Here is a 16,823-nt window from a genome sequence, read left to right as displayed (position 1 = left end):
GTTTGAGCATGGTGAAGTTATTAACTACACTTTGGATGGTGTACCAATTCACACAGTCACTACAAAGATACAGGCATCCTTACTAACTGAATTACCGGAGAGGAAGGAAACCCCTCAGGGATTTCACGATGAGGTTAATGGTGATTTTAAATCAGTTACATAATTTATTGGTTGTGATAGAAGAAAATTGAGGATAAATCACTAACATTGTAGTTACCCCACAATACTAACCTAATTGACAGAGTGAAAAGAAGGACGCCTGTACAGAATAAAAATATGCATCCTATTTTCTCATAAGGCCATAAAGTAACACTATAAAAATGTGGCAAAGGAGTTCACTTTTGTCCTGAATACATTGTGTTATGTTTGGGACAAATCCAATACAACATATTACTGAGTACCACTCTCCATATTTTCAAGTATAATGGTGTCTGTATCATGTTATGGGTATTCTTGTAATTGATAAGGACTGGGGAGTTTTTCAGGATAACAAAAAAAACTGAATGGAGCTAAGCACAGGCAAAATCCTAGCGGAAAATCTGGTTCAGTCTGCTTCCCACTAGACACTGGGAGATGGATTAACCTTTCAGCAGGACAATAACCTAAAAGACAAGGCCAAATCTACACTGGAGTTGCTTACCAAGTGACCGAGTTACAGTATTTACTTAAATCTACTTGAACATCTATGGCAAGACCTGAAAATGGTTGTCTAGCAATGATCAACAACCATTTTGACAGAGCTTGAATAATTTTTGAAAAGAATAATGGGCAAATGAGTGTGAAAAGCTCTTAGAGACTTACCCAGAAAGACTCACAGCTGTAATTGCAGCAAAAGGGGCTTCTACAAAGTATTGACTCAGGGATGTGAATACTTATGTAAATGAGATATTTCTGTATTGAATTTTCAATTAATTTTCAAACATTTCTAAAAACATGTCATTATGTGGAATTGTGTGTAGATGGGTGAATAAAAACATAAATTTAATCCATTTTGAATTCAGGCAGTAACAACAAAATGTGGAATAAGTCAAGGGGTATGAATACTTTCTGAAGGCAGTGTATATGAAATCTTCTAGCACTGAACTTGACTTAAAGGTAATACAAAAAAAAAATATATACCTTTATTTCTACAAGGAACACAGACTGAGACCAAGGTCTCTTATACAGCTGGGCCCTGCGTATACATGTTTACACATACAGTTTAGGTACAATGAATTGACGCTTGGGCCGACATCACAGGGTTTACCATGGACGTGATCTCCATGAATGTCAGGGAAGTTGTGTTGAAAGGTGCATTGACGACAGTGCAGTGTGGTTGTAGATCATACACCTTTGATATCATCCCAGCCATAGTATACACTTTATTCAGAGTTTTGCAGACAATGTGGTACTTCACAGTGTTAGTATCATAATGGACATGGCTATTTGAATAGTCATGGCTGTTATGTTGATCCAAGATATCACTGCCTTTAATCAGGACCGTATGAGAATCATTCATTGTGTTACCTCTGAAACATTGAACCTTTTCGTTTAGAAAAAGCGCTTGATATAATAATATATGCATATTTAAATAGGGTGAATGTATTTTATTTACTGGACAATCAACAATCAAACCTTTCAAACTATCCTTATTGAACGATTTATATTTTCACATAGAAAATGAGTTATTCCAATGTATTTATCGCTTAAATTTAATTTTCACATACTTTGCACATTAGGTACATGTCTGTTCACAATCATGATTATGTATTTACACTAATCAAACATAAGTCGGGAACATATTATATGAAGATTTTCTATCAGAATGAATAAAAGCAACTTATTTCAAAATGACTCTGGCTCTTTCCCTTTAACAATGAGATCACCACGTCTGTGTCTCATATTGCTCCGTCTTCCCTATATAGTACATTACTTTTTAACATAACTCTATGGGCCCTGGTCAAAAGTAGTCACTAAATAGGGAATAGGGTACAATTTGGGGCGTAGACCATGAGTATGGCACCAGATTAGTTAGTGGATATCTGTCATTATATTGTACTTAGAATAGTGAAATGTCCCTGTTGTGTTTAATTGGCAAACGAGGCTGACGTGACGTAATGCAATGTGATGGCAGACTAGGAAGTGCCTCCAAAATTGCACCATGTTCCCTATGATTTACATGTTGCTAAGGCAACATAAACTGAAGTGACGAGTAGGTTCATCCATAAAGTAAACAGAAGAAGAAGAGACTGAAGAGACACACACAGGCCGACTTTGGAGAGAGGAAGACACTTCACTGAAACAAGTCAAGACTGTGTAAATGCATCTTGCTTCATACTCCATGTATTAGGATGCTGGGTGGAAGTGTGTGTGCGTGTGCGTGCACGTGCGTGTTGGTTTTGGGTTTTTGTGTGTACACATGTGGGTGAAGGTTTGTATGCGTGTGTGTCAAATCAATTCAAATTGTATTTGTCACACGCTTCGTAAACAGCAGGTGTAGACTAACAGTGAAATGCTTACTTACGGCCCCTTCCCAACAATGGCGAGAGAGAGAAAATAGAGAAATAATTGAAAAGTAATAACACGTAATAATAGTAAGAATTAACACGCAATGAGTAAAGATAACTTGGCTATATACACGGGTACCAGTGCCGAGCTGCAGGGGTATGAGGTAATTGAGGTAGATATGTACATATAACTAGGAATAACGAGACTAAACAGTAGCAGCAGAGTCAAAGTAGCAAAAAAGGGTCACTGCAGACAGTAGCTATTTGGTTAACTATTTAACTAACTATTTAGCAGTCTTATGGCTTGGGGGGGTAGAAGCTGTTCAGGGTCCTGTTGGTTCCAGACTTGGTGCATCTGTACCCCTTGCAGGTGCGGTAGCAGAGAGAACAGTCTATGACTTTCTGTAGTGACTGGAATTTAAATGGAATTGTTTCCAATGACAACCAATGTTGCTTTCCTTTCTCATATTCCCCACACTCCACCACAACATTCACAGAACAACTGATCATATTACCACTGTTTCACTATAGTACCTCAGGAATTCATTAATTGTAATAGAAGTTGTAAGCCTGCTCCTAATCCAGATAGACAGTACCCTAACAGGTAAGACCACCTGTGTGTTTCCTGTAATATTTTGTATTATTATGTTAAATGAAGATTTTGTGTACTCTAAATATCCTAATAGATAACTTTGTTATTCTGTTTTTAAAAGGTCATTGGACAAGACAAAGTTCAAGTTGCAACTTGACCTAAGCATGTTGAATTAAAGTACTGTAAAATGATTAGCAAACACTCAGGATTCAATATATTGTGTCTCAGCGTGAAGCTCACAGAAGGCCACTGATGGGGACAGAGGAACGTGCAACAGCACTTACTGGCAAGCCAACCCCACAAGCGTCTTGGAACTTGTCTGAAGTCGGCACAGCCAATCTGCCAACTTTTGTCTGTAGCGTCAGAAAGGTTTGAGCTGCACACTAATATGACCCCTCTGTGGAAAGGTGAGACTGCCCCGAACACGTGCATGTCAGTTGTTTTGACTCGTCTGAATGTCCCCAGGTACCAGTTGAAAAAAATGAATGGAAGTATATTTAGAGACAATTTAATGTAAAACAAATAAGGGTTTAAATACATATCAAAAATACAAATGTAAAAAAGAATATGTATAAATGTTTCTTGATCTTTCTTATATATCTCTGACATAGGACAGACACCTCAAAACAAACTTTCTTTAGATTTTTTGGGGGGACTATCTGTCGTTCCATGTAGTGAATCTGTTATTCAATACGTTTTTATACAACGGGTGGGTCTAATCCTGAATGCTGGTTGGTTAGAACCGCATTCCAGCCGGTGTCTATTCCACAAATTACCACCGAGCAAAATATAAAACGTTAAAATGCCAATTTACTCTGTTCCATCTGACTGCGCAATCCACTGTCCCATCAGCACAGCCAAGCAATTTATTTGCTTGATCTCCACTATAAAAAGCAACTAGACGCTATCTCACATTTCTTTTAGACTAACATTTAGTTTGCAATAACCTTGCTGTCTGTATCTCTGACATTTGTAACATTGTTTCAATATTCAAATTTGATCTCCAGCTGTCCCATAGTAGTGAACATGTCGGGAGTCGGGATGAGACAGGCAGGCAGTGTTTCTCAGCCAGTTGAAATCATGAATTGGCTGGTATCATTTTTATGGATATATACAAAGAAATGTCAATTGAAAAAAGGTAAAACAAAACTAAGCGCAGCTAGTTAGCAGTATTTCCAGCTTCAGTTTGAAGTGATTGTTTTAGCTGTGTTGTTGGCTTGCTCCTCTGAACAACAGTGTCCTGATGAGAGAGCACATTTTCTATGCCAGGCGAAATCGCGCCTCATTAGCTCCTTATCGATGTGTCCAAATAAATGTCACTAGAAAACACCTTATCTACGTTTATTATTGCAGGTCGACCATATAGCTGCGTCTGGAATATCTGAAAAATGTAGTATTTTTATTGACCTTTATTTAACTAGGCAAGTCAGTTAAAAACAAATTCTCTACCACAGTCTTCCCTGTGACTCAGTTGGTAGAGCATGGTGTTTGCAATGCCAGCATGGTGTGTGCAACGCCAGGGTTGTGGGTTCGATTCCCACGGGGGGCCAGTACAAAAAAATAAAAAATGAAATGTATGTATTCACTACTGTAAGTCGCTCTGGATAAGAGTGCCTGCTAAATGACTGAAATGTAAATGTACAATGACAGCTGGGGAACAGTGGGTTAACTTCCTTGTTCAGGAGCAGAACAACAGATTTTTACCTTGTCAGCTCAGGGATTCAATCCAGCAACCTTTCGGTTATTGGCCCAATGCTCTAACCACTAGGCTACCTGCCATTTAGCATTTGTCTATTTTCTTCAGTACAGTTGTTTTTAATTAGAATTTATATTTTTGTCATTCCTCATAAGTTATTATATTAGGCTATTTATTATATTATCACTTAAAATTAAACATGCAATACAATCAGGGCAGACTATTTTGGCCTCATTTGAAGGTATAATAAAGTTATTACCTGACAGACAGAGCCATGATATATGACTAAACTTTGTGTTTCCTGAGACGCAAATATAAAAACAGTGCATTGACGTCTGTGTGTTTTGACCGCATGTTATGGAACATAAATGTCTTATCTAACAGGTTATGTGACTCAGCATGTACTGCATGAACTGTGACTCAGCATGTACTGCATGAACTATGACTCAGCATGTACTGCATGAACTGTGACTCAGCATGTACTGCATGAACTGTGACTCAGCATGTACTGCATGAACTATGACTCAGCATGTACTGCATGAACTATGACTCAGCATGTACTGCATGAACTGTGACTCAGCATGTACTGCATGAACTGTGACTCAGCATGTACTGCATGAACTGTGACTCAGCATGTACTGCATGAACTGTGACTCAGCATGTACTGCATGAACTGTGACTCAGCATGTACTGCATGAACTGTGACTCAGCATGTACTGCATGAACCTTGACTCAGCATGTACTGCATGAACTGTGACTCAGCATGTACTGCATGAACCTTGACTCAGCATGTACACTAAACAAAAATATAAATGCAACATGTAAAGTGTTGATCCCATTTTTCATGAGCTGAAATAAAGACCTCAGAAAAGTTTTGAAACGCACAAGAAGCTTCTCTCAAGTTTCGTGCACAAATTTGTCTACATCCCTGTTGACTGATTTCTTATATGAACTGCAACTCAGCAAAATCGTAGAAATTTTCGCATGTTATGTTTATATATATGTTCAGTATAGTTTACAGGCAGCAGGTATCCTAGTGGTTAATAAGCGCATTGGGCCAGTAACGTGTTTGAATCCCTGAGCCGACTAGGTGATCAGTCTGTCAATGTGCTTTTGAGCAAGGCAGTTAAACCCTAGTTGCTCTGGACAAGAGCTAAATGTAAAGTTGTGTCTGTGTATTCTGGGCTCACTGCTAACTGTGGAGGTTGTTGTGGGTGGAGAACCCAGGCTGCCTCTCAGAGAAATACATGATTAGGGTTCTGAACTACCCTCTCCTGGACTGAAAGGTTACAGACATAGAGAGGCTAGCGGAGTTGTAGTAATATATAAAGTAAACTATGTACAACTTTAAAGTGCTCGTTTAATTTTTAAATATATTAAATCTACATGTTTCCTTATTTAAGATTGTTAATACACTGTAGAACGGTTTGTTTAAGATCCAAGTTTTTCTCCAATTCATGCTTTGGCCACAAAATACAAGTGTAGCACTGAGTAAGTAGTTGATCTACACCAACTTCTTTTATAGAGGTGAGGTCCTCTAATAATTACCAAACGGTATATCAACAATTTATAATATCACAGGTTCTTTACCAACAGGGGTGGATAATGGAGAATATGTGATAGAAAATAAAGTTGTAAATAGACACCCTTTTTTCTGCAGCAGCATAATTTCAGTTCGTAGATTCAATAGAATTGTATGGTCTGCATATAAATATAACACAATCTTCAGCTCTGTCACTCGCAGAGTCATTATTAGCTTGATATAATAAGAGCTTTCAAACAAAGTGCATTGTTGAGGGAGGTGTGTCGTAGGCAGAAGGAGAGCAGTTCGGCTGAGCAACACATACTTAAGATTAGGCAACCAGGTTGCCACACTGGAATTTGGACTGAAGACACATTCACCGCTCTCATCCTCCCCAGGTACGCCAACCTGTACACGTCTAAATATATCTGCTGGCACCTGGAAACACTGTCATTGTAAAAGGCAAACCCCACCCCCCAACAATGAGACGCACCTGGGGGCAATCGCATCTAGGTGACACATGTCACATGAGTATAGGATGAGTCAACAACATTATTTGTCTTTGGGTTAGTTATATTAACTTTTAAAAGTGAGATTTTCAATGGAAAGTTGCTTCAACATCACACAAATAATACTCTGCTGACACTGACAAATACCAATAGAAACGACCTCATCTGAATGCAACCATCTAATCTAGGCCTATGAAAAGGGGAGACACCTACAGTACAATATGTCAATCTGGCCTGGAGGAGGAAAAATCAACTTTCCAGTGGCACTGACTCACCCAATGATAAAGACAGTGAATGATAAAGACAGTGAATGATAAAGACAGTGAATGATAAAGACAGTGAATGAGCACTCGCCGAGAATATGTCCGATGCTCTCTGCTAGTGTAAATATAGGCCTAGGCCTACTGTTCTCCCCATATTTGGAGGTAAGAATTTCGATAACTAAATTTGATATGCTTTTCACTGACGGGCGCAACTCAACAATCAGCTAGGCCAATGACCCTGGGTGTATGTGTGCATGCAGGTAAATTATGTGAAAGTGAAACTTGCCGCTTCAGATGACAGGAAAACATTTGAACATATAGGCTACTTGTCTTAGTTTTACCCAAGTGCTGTATTAAATAATAATTTCAACATGTCCATACCTGCCTGGTCAATAAAAGTGATCTTGTAAATGTTGTCACTGAATATTCTACAGGCATTCTCCTCCTGATTTACTGCTAGTAAATAGATCACATTTGCACATTCGGTTAGTTGAGGGGTTCTTTGAAGATCCTTTAATGCACAGGTGTAAAACTCATTCCACGGAGGGCCGAGTGTTTGCGGCTTTTCACTGCTCCCTTATACTTGATTGATGAATTAAGGTCACTAATTAGTAAGAATCCCAAATAATTGTCAAAGACTCCAGTCATAGACTGTTCTCTCTGCTACTGCATGGCAAGTGGAACTGGAGCGCCAAGTCTAGGTCCAAAAGATTCCTTAATTAACAGCTTCTACCCCCAAGTCATGACTGCTGAACAATTAATCAAATGGCTACCCGGACTATTTGCATTGACCCCCACCTTTTTGTTACGCTGCTGCTACTGGCGGTTTATTATCTATGAATAGTCACTTTATCTTTACCTACATGTATAATACAGTATTGCCTAAATTACCTCGACTAACCTCTACCCCTGCACATTGACTCGGTACCGGTATCCTCTGTATATAGCATCATTATTGTTATTTTATTATGTTACTTTTTTTACTTTAGTTTATTTAGTAGATATTTTCTTAACTCTTATTTTCTTAAATCTGCATTGTTGGTTAAGGGCTTGTAAGTAAGCATTTCACGGTAAGGTCTACACCTGTTGTATTTGGCACATGTGACAAATACAGTTTGATTTGAATTCCCAACACCTGGTTGCCTAGGGCTTAATTGAAAGGAAAAAACTAAAACCTACAGACACTAGGCCCTCCATGGAATGAGTTCGACACCCCTGCTTTAATGGTTCAATGTAGCAACTGGTTCCTGGGGGAAGCCTGGAGTGGAGGCGTGGCTTAGTAGGGATGTGGCTTTAAGATGTTTCTTTTTTGGGGGGCCACCCATTAGAGAATACCTCATTCCTGTTCATGTGTTCTGTTGTATTTTTCAATGCATGTTGAGCATGAGTTCGTCAAAAGCTATGCAAATCCAGAAGTTGGAATAGATACCACTTTATTAATGTATGTAATGAACAATATGAATATTATTGATATTATGTTACAATACTGTATTGAGTAACTATTAATTTTCAAGGAAATAAAAGTGTGCATTGTACAAAGTTGTATATTTTTTGGGGGGTTGATTAGCTATAATATTGCAAATAAATTGTGGCTTCCATCAATGTAATTGTCTGCATAATTTCCAGTCCCCCATTAATTTTGGGGGTAAACATATTTTCCTTTATTATTTTCCCCTAACCCTACCACCCCTCCCCTAATTGGAGGACAACAATATTTAGGCTTCTACAGATTATACATTCTATATACATTTTACAGACACAATGTATTTTACGATTGTTCTGTTTTGTTTGTTTTATCCCATCCTTCAGCTACCCTCAACCCCTCCCATACACCTCTGAAGACCATCAACTTTCTATTTGCCATATAAACTCAGCAAAAAAAGAAATGTCCCTTTTTCAGGACCCTGTCTTTCAAAGATAATTCCTAAAAATACAAATAACTTCACAGATCTTCATTGTAAAAGTTTTAAGGAGACGTTTATCTATAATTCTTTCATTAACTGTTGAATATTTTATCAACATTTATGATGAGTATTTCTGTAAATTGATGTGGCGCTCTGCTAAATCACCGGATGTTTTGGTGGCAAAACATTTTCTGAACATCACACGCCAATGTAAAATGGGGTTTTTGGATATAAATATGAACTTTATCAAACAAAACATGCATGTATTGTGTAACATTGAGTCCTGGGAGTGTCATCTGACGAAGATCATCAAAGGTTAGTAATTCATTTTAGCTGTATTTCTGATTTTTTGTGACGCCTCTCCTTACTTGGAAAATGGTTGTTTGGCTTTTCTTGTTTAGGTGATGTCCTAACATAATCTAATGTTTTGCTTTTGCCGTAAAGCCTTTTTGAAATCGGACACTGTGGTTAGATTAAGGAGAATCTTATCTTTAAAATGATGTTTAATACTTGTATGTGTGATACATTTGAATTATGAGATTTTTTTTTTTTGAATTTGGCGCTGGGCTATTTCACTGGCTGTTGTCAAATCGATCCCGCTAACGGGATTCGCGTGTTAAGGGGTCACTAAGAGGTTAACCTGTTGGGGCTAGGGGGCAGTATTTGCACAGCCGGATAAAAAAACGTACCCGATTTAATCTGGTTACTACTCCTACCCAGAAACGAGAATATGCATATAATTAGTAGATTTGGATAGAAAACACTCTAAAGTTTCTAAAACTGTTTGAATGGTGTCTGTGAGTATAACAGAACTCATATGGCAGGCCAAAACCTGAGAAAGTGTCAGACAGTAAGTGCCCTGTCTGACAATCTGTTGTCCTTCTGTTGCATCTCTATCGAAAATACAGCATCTGTGCTGTGTGACACTTTCTAAGGCTCCCATTGGCTCTCAGAAGGCGCCAGAAAGTGGAATGGGGTGTCTGCTGTCTCTGGGCGAAGAACAGCAGTAGAATTTGTGAGTGGTCAGCCTGGGGACAGTGACACTGGAGATGCGCGTTCATGAGAATTCTCAAAAAAAAATTCTTTCAGACTTTGAATGAATACAACGTTGCCCGGTTGGAATATTATCGCTATTTTACGAGAAAAATAGCATAAAAATTGATTTTAAACAGCGTTTGACATGCTTCTAAGTACGGTAATGGAATACGAAATGCGCTCGGGCGTCACCCTTCACATAGTGACCTGAACGCACGAACAAAACGGAGCTATTTGAATATAACTATGGATTATTTGGAACCAAAACAGCATTTGTTGATGAAGTAGAAGTCCTGGGAGTGCATTCTGACGAAGAACAGCAAAGGTAATCCAATTTTTCTAATAGTAATTCTGAGTTTAGGTTGTCCCAAACTTGGTGGGTGTCAAAATAGCTAGCCGTGATGGCCGGGCTATGTACTCAGAATATTGCAAAATGTGCTTTCGCCGAAAAGCTATTTTAAAATCTGACACCGCGATTGCATAAAGGATTTCTGTATCTATAATTCTTAAAATAATTGTTATGTATTTTGTGAACGTTTATCATGAGTAATTTAGTAAATTCACCGGAAGTTTGCGGTGGGTATGCTAGTTCTGAACATCACATGCTAATTTAAAAAGCTGTTTTTTGATATAAATATGAACTTGATTGAACAAAGCATGCATGTATTGTATAACATAATGTCCTAGGAGTGTCATCTGATGAAGATCCTCAAAGGTTAGTGCTGCATTTATCTGTGGTTTTGGTTTTTGTGACATATATGCTTGCTTTGAAAATGGCTGTGTGATTATTTTTGGCAGGGTAATCTCCTGACATAATCTAATGTTTTGCTTTCGCTGTAAAGCCTTTTTGAAATTGGACAATGTGGTTAGATTAATGAGAGTCTTGTCTTTAAAATGGTGTAAAATAGTCATATGTTTGAGAAATTGAAGTTATAGCATTTTTGAGGTATTTGTATTTCGCGCCACGCAATTCTACTGGCTGTTGACTAGGGTGGGACGCTTAGCCCAGGGAAGTTAAAGCGTTCAACAACTGAATCTTTCAAACCTGAACCTGTAGCAAAATGTACGATATTGTGCTTCTTCATGAATTTCTGAAAATAATTATTCAAAAATGATTTACCGCCATCAGTCTGCACTTTCTTGGGTGCTCCTCCTTCCTCCAAGATAGAGTCATAGGTCCGGGTCACCTCTGCCCCACTATTTTTTAAGACCCTTACTAATGCTATTTTAGAGAAAATATCTATAACCGTTAGCATGTATCGATTTCCATCATTTTTATCTGCAAGGGTCTGCATGTCACATAGATCCGCCTGAAACTGGGACAAGGGATGAGTAGAAAAAACGATATTTAGTGGAAATTGTTTTCGCACAGGTTTATGCAGAGTGTAAGCATCCTGCTCTGCTAGCCAATCATTCACTTGAGCATCGCCTAACCTGCTACCTGTTTCTTCAGCTATAGCGCTCTGGAACCTCTCCTTCCCCCCATAAGACCCTTGGTTAGAGTTGGTATAATAAATGTTTTTCATCATCTGCTCCGCCATCCTTCTTGAATCTCTGATGTACAATAACATTAATGAGCCCCGTTTAAATAACGAGAACATTTCATTTTATTTTTGCATGTTATTTTTGCATACATTTTTTAAGTATTACGTATCCATACAATTCAGGATGCGTAGCAAGATAATAGTACCCATTTTCTCAATGACCCATGCATGCAACACATGGTATACATTTACAGACTTATATCGCTGAATTTTAGAAACATATACATACGTTATATATGTATATAAACAAAAAATATGATACATGTTACAATTAATTGATGGTTCAAACAAATAAACTAAAATCTTAGACAAGGATGTTTCTAGTTCTTCAGAATCATCCACAAGACGTGATACCAATCTGGTTTCAGAGCTGGTCATGGGTGCACCTCAGTCACGCTCAAGGTCCTAAACGATATCGTAACCGCCATCGATAAGAAACAATACTGTGCTGCCGTATTCATTGACCTGGCCAAGGCTTTCGACTCTGTCAATCACCACATCCTCATCGGCAGACTCAATAGCCTTGGTTTCTCAAATCATTGCCTCGCCTGGTTCACCAACTACTTCTCTGATAGAGTTCAATGTGTCAAATCGGATGGCCTGTTGTCCGGGCCTCTGATAGTCTCTATGGGGGTGCCACAGGGTTCAAGCCTTGGGCCAACTCTTTTCTCTGTATACATCAATGATGTCGCTCTTGCTGCTGGTGAGTCTCTGATCCACCTCTACACAGACGACACCAGTCTGCATACTTCTGGCCCTTCTTTGGACACTGTGTTAACAACCCTCCAGACGAGCTTCAATGCCATACAACTCTCCTTCCGTGGCCTCCAACTGCTCTTAAATACAAGTAAAACTAAATGCATGCTCTTCAACCGATCGCTGCATGCACCTGCCCGCCCGTCCAGCATCACGACTCTGGACGGTTCTGACTTAGAATATGTGGACTACAAATACCTAGGTGTCTGGTTAGACTATAAACTCTTCTTCCAGACTCACATCAAACATCTCCAATCCAAAGTTAAATCTAGAATTGGCTTCCTATTTCGCAACAAAGCATCCGTCACTCATGCTGCCAAACATACCCTCGTAAAACTGACCATCCTACCGATCCTCGACTTCGGCGATGTCATTTACAAAATAGCCTCCAATACCCTCCTCAATAAACTGGATGCAGTCTATCACAGTGCCATTCGTTTTGTTACCAAAGCCCCATATACTACCCACCACTGCGACCTGTACGCTCTCGTTGGCTGGCCCTCGCTTCATACTCGTCGCCAAACCCACTGGCTCCAGCTCATCTACAAGACCCTGCTAGGTAAAGTCCCCCCTTATCTCCGCTCACTGGTCACCATAGCAGCACCCACCTGTAGCACGCGCTCCAGCAGGTATATCTCTCTGGTCACCCCCAAAGCTAATTCCTCCTTTGGCCGTCTGTCCTTCCAGTTCTCTGCTGCCAATGACTGGAACGAACTACAAAAATCTCTGAAACTGGAAACACTTATCTCCCTCACTAGTGTGACGACCCTCCCACTCTGTCTGCCGTATTCTCTCTTTGTTCTTGTTTCCTTATTAGGATGCCGGTGGGCGGAGTTGGAAGGGTCGTCAGCTTGATGGGAAACACCTGGGCTCGGGCTGTGTCCCAGGATAAATGGACCTCTTCCACAGTCATTGGGGAGACTCTCTCCATGCAGACACCTTGTTTTTGGTTGTGCTAGTTATGGTATCGAATAAATCTATATTTTTGATACTCCTTGTCTCCACGTTGTCTCCCTTTTGTTGCGAACTCTGAGCCGGTTCGTAACAAGTGGGAGCTCATCCGGGATTTTGAACTTGTGTTTGGGAGAAAACGTGGAGGTATGTTAAATTGAGGGGCTTTGTTTGTTAGTTTGAGTTTGGTGCTCAGTACTGGTAGCCTTTGTTTGTTTGGTTTGTGTGCTGTGTTGGAGAGAATGCATTGCTTAGTTTCCAGGTCCTGCCTAGCCTGAAAACGCTTGTTCTACTCGCTGTTGGAACATTGGTCTGAGGTGAGTGCAATCAGCTGTGTACCTCGGTGGGAGATTTGGGTAGGGTAGTGAAACTTACTACCCGGAGCTATAGCCTTTTTCCCCTGATAGGCTTAGCGACGTGTTTCAATTTGGAATATGTTGGGCATTCTTAATGTTTGTTATTTTTGTGTGGTGTCTGTGGACTGAGCAGTTGTCTCGGGGGCACATCCGTGGCTTGGTGGAATCTACCAGCGTGCTGGGGGGTTACTTCCTCGCCAGCGGGCTACAGTGCATAATTACCCACCGCAAATCTGCATGAAGACTAGGGTTGAGTTATTGTAGGTTTTGGGGAAGCTCCATTTCTCATCTCTTTTCTGTGGTGCTCGGTGTGATTGTATTTTCTCTTGTTGTGGTCTGGTGTGCTCAGCATGAATCGTTGGAGTAATCGTTGGAATGACTATGAATCGTTGGAGTAACTATGAATCGTTGGAGTAATCGTTGGAGTGACTATGAATCGTTGGAGTGACTATGAATCGTTGGAGTGACTATGAATCGTTGGAGTGACTATGAATCGTTGGGAAATGACTGAACCGTTGAGAAGTGACTATGAACCGTTGGGAGATGTTGTTTGCGTTTGTAGCTGATACGGTCTCTTGTGTGCCCTGTTCCTGAGTGTTATGTGACTGACCATTGTTTTGTCATGTTCTAACATTCCTGTCTGTTCCCTCCTGGTCTTGTGTTCTCCTTTCCTCTTAAATGTTGCTTCCTGTGCGCAAAGGTTGCTGAGGTCTGGGGAGAAGGAGGTTGGCTGGGGCAAGTGGAAGGTGAACATGTAGCCTCATCAATTTGGGACGCAGAGGCCGGTGTCACTTTGGGACGCAGAGGCCGGTGTCACTTTGGGACGCAGAGGCCGGTGTCACTTTGGGACGCAGAGGCCGGTGTCACTTTGGGACGCAGAGGCCGGTGTCACTTTGGGACGCAGAGGCCGGTGTCACTTTGGGACGCAGAGGCCGGTGTCACTTTGGGACGCAGAGGCCGGTGTCACTTTGGGACGCAGCGGCTGGTACGTTGTTCCGGGGCCCTTGTTGGTCCCCGGTTTTATGGGGGGGTGTGTGACGACCCTCCCACTCTGTCTGCCGTATTCTCTCTTTGTTCTTGTTTCCTTATTAGGATGCCGGTGGGCGGAGTTGGAAGGGTCGTCAGCTTGATGGGAAACACCTGGGCTCGGGCTGTGTCCCAGGATAAATGGACCTCTTCCACAGTCATTGGGGAGACTCTCTCCATGCAGACACCTTGTTTTTGGTTGTGCTAGTTATGGTATCGAATAAATCTATATTTTTGATACTCCTTGTCTCCACGTTGTCTCCCTTTTGTTGCGAACTCTGAGCCGGTTCGTAACACTAGCTTTAAGCACCAGCTGTCAGAGCAGCTCACAGATCACTGCACCTGTACATCGCCCATCTATAATTTAGCCCAAACAACTACCTCTTCCCCTACTATATTTATTTATTTTGCTCCTTTGCACCCCATTATTTCTATTTCTACTTTGCACTTTCTCCCACTGCAAATCTACCATTCCAGTGTTTTACTTGCTATATTGTGTTTACTTTGCCACCATGGCCTTTTTTTGCATTTACCTCACCTTATCTCACCTCATTTGCTCACATTGTATATAGACATATTTTTCTGCTGTATTATTGACTGATGTTTGTTTTATTCCATGTCTAACTCTGTGTTGTTGTATGTGTCGAACTGCTTTGCTTTATCTTGGCCAGGTCGCAATTGTAAATGAGAACTTGTTCTCAACTTGCCTACCTGGTTAAATAAAGGTGAAATAAATAAAAAGTTGTGACCATTGTAGGGTCTTACATGACTCATGATTTGTTCCATTTTTAACACAAACTCTGCATTAACCCATGTATTGTGGGTTGTGTAGAGCGATATTTTATAGAGCGATATTTCACTTTATTTTCAATAATTTGGTGCATAACATTTGTAAATTCTCTCAAAAGAAAACAATTATTTATTCTCTCTAACATCGTATGCAAATAGTTACCCATTGCTTTATATCTACATAAAAAATATACACTGCTCAAAAAAATAAAGGGAACACTTCAACAACACAATGTAACTCCAAGTCAATCACACTTCTGTGAAATCAAACTGTCCACTTAGGAAGCAACACTGATTGACAATACATTTAATAAATAATACATTTTTTGTGCAAATGGAATAGACAAGTGGAAATTATAGGCAATTAGCAAGACACCCCCAATAAAGGAGTGGTTCTGCAGGTGGGGACCACAGACCACTTCTCAGTTCCTATGCTTCCTGGCTGATGTTTTGGTCACTTTTGAATGCTGGCGGTGCTTTCACTTTAGTGGTAGCATGAGACGGAGTCTACAACCCACACAAGTGGCTCAGGTAGTGCAGCTCATCCAGGATGGCACATCAATGCGAGCTGTGGCAAGACGGTTTGCTGTGTCCAGAGCATGGAGGCGCTACCAGGAGACAGGCCAGTACATCAGGAGACGTGGAGGAGGCTGTAGGAGGGCAACAACCCAGCAGCAGGACCGCTACCTCCGCCTTTGTGCAAGGAGGAGCAGGAGAAGCACTGCCAGAGCCCTGCAAAATGACCTCCAGCAGGCCAGAAATGTGCATGTGTCTGCTCAAACGGTCAGAAACAGACTCCATGAGGGTGGTAATGAGGGTCCGACGTCCACAGGTGGGGGTTGTGCTTACAGCCCAACACCGTGCAGGACGTTTGGCATTTGCCAGAGAACACCAAGATTGGCAAATTCGCCACTGGCGCCCTGTGCTCTTCACAGATGAAAGCAGGTTTACACTGAGCATGTGACAGACGTGACAGAGTCTGGAGACGCCGTGGAGAACGTTCTGCTGCCTGCAACATCCTCCAGCATGACCGGTTTGGCGGTGGGTCAGTCATGGTGTGGGGTGGCATTTCTTTGGGGGGCCGCACAGCCCTCCATGTGCTCGCCAGAGGTAGCCTGACTGCCATTAGGTACCGAGATGAGATCCTCAGACCCCTTGTGAGACCAATGCTGGTGCAGTTGGCCCTGGGTTCCTCCTAATGCAAGACAATGCTAGACCTCATGTGGCTGGAGTGTGTCAGCAGTTCCTGCAAGAGGAAGGCATTGATGCTATGGACTGGCCCGCCCGTTCCCCAGACCTGAATCCAATTGAGCACATCTGGGACATCATGTCTCGCTCCATCCACCAACGCCACGTTGCACCACAGACTGTCCAGGAGTTGGCGGATGCTTTAG

The 16,823-nt window shown here is 41.0% G+C and overlaps 1 protein-coding gene across 1 annotated transcript in view; it reads right to left on the bottom strand.

Moving 5' to 3' along the window:
* Nucleotides 1-16,823, bottom strand: part of LOC115194974 (uncharacterized) — a 389,153-nt gene that overhangs the window by 214,898 nt on the left and 157,432 nt on the right. The gene's annotated exons all lie outside the window — the stretch shown is intronic.

This window comes from Salmo trutta, chromosome 5, assembly GCF_901001165.1.
Source record: "Salmo trutta chromosome 5, fSalTru1.1, whole genome shotgun sequence".
NCBI lineage: Eukaryota > Metazoa > Chordata > Actinopteri > Salmoniformes > Salmonidae > Salmo > Salmo trutta.
Note: the sequence above shows the minus strand (reverse complement) of the source record. Positions and strands in the feature narration are given on the sequence as shown.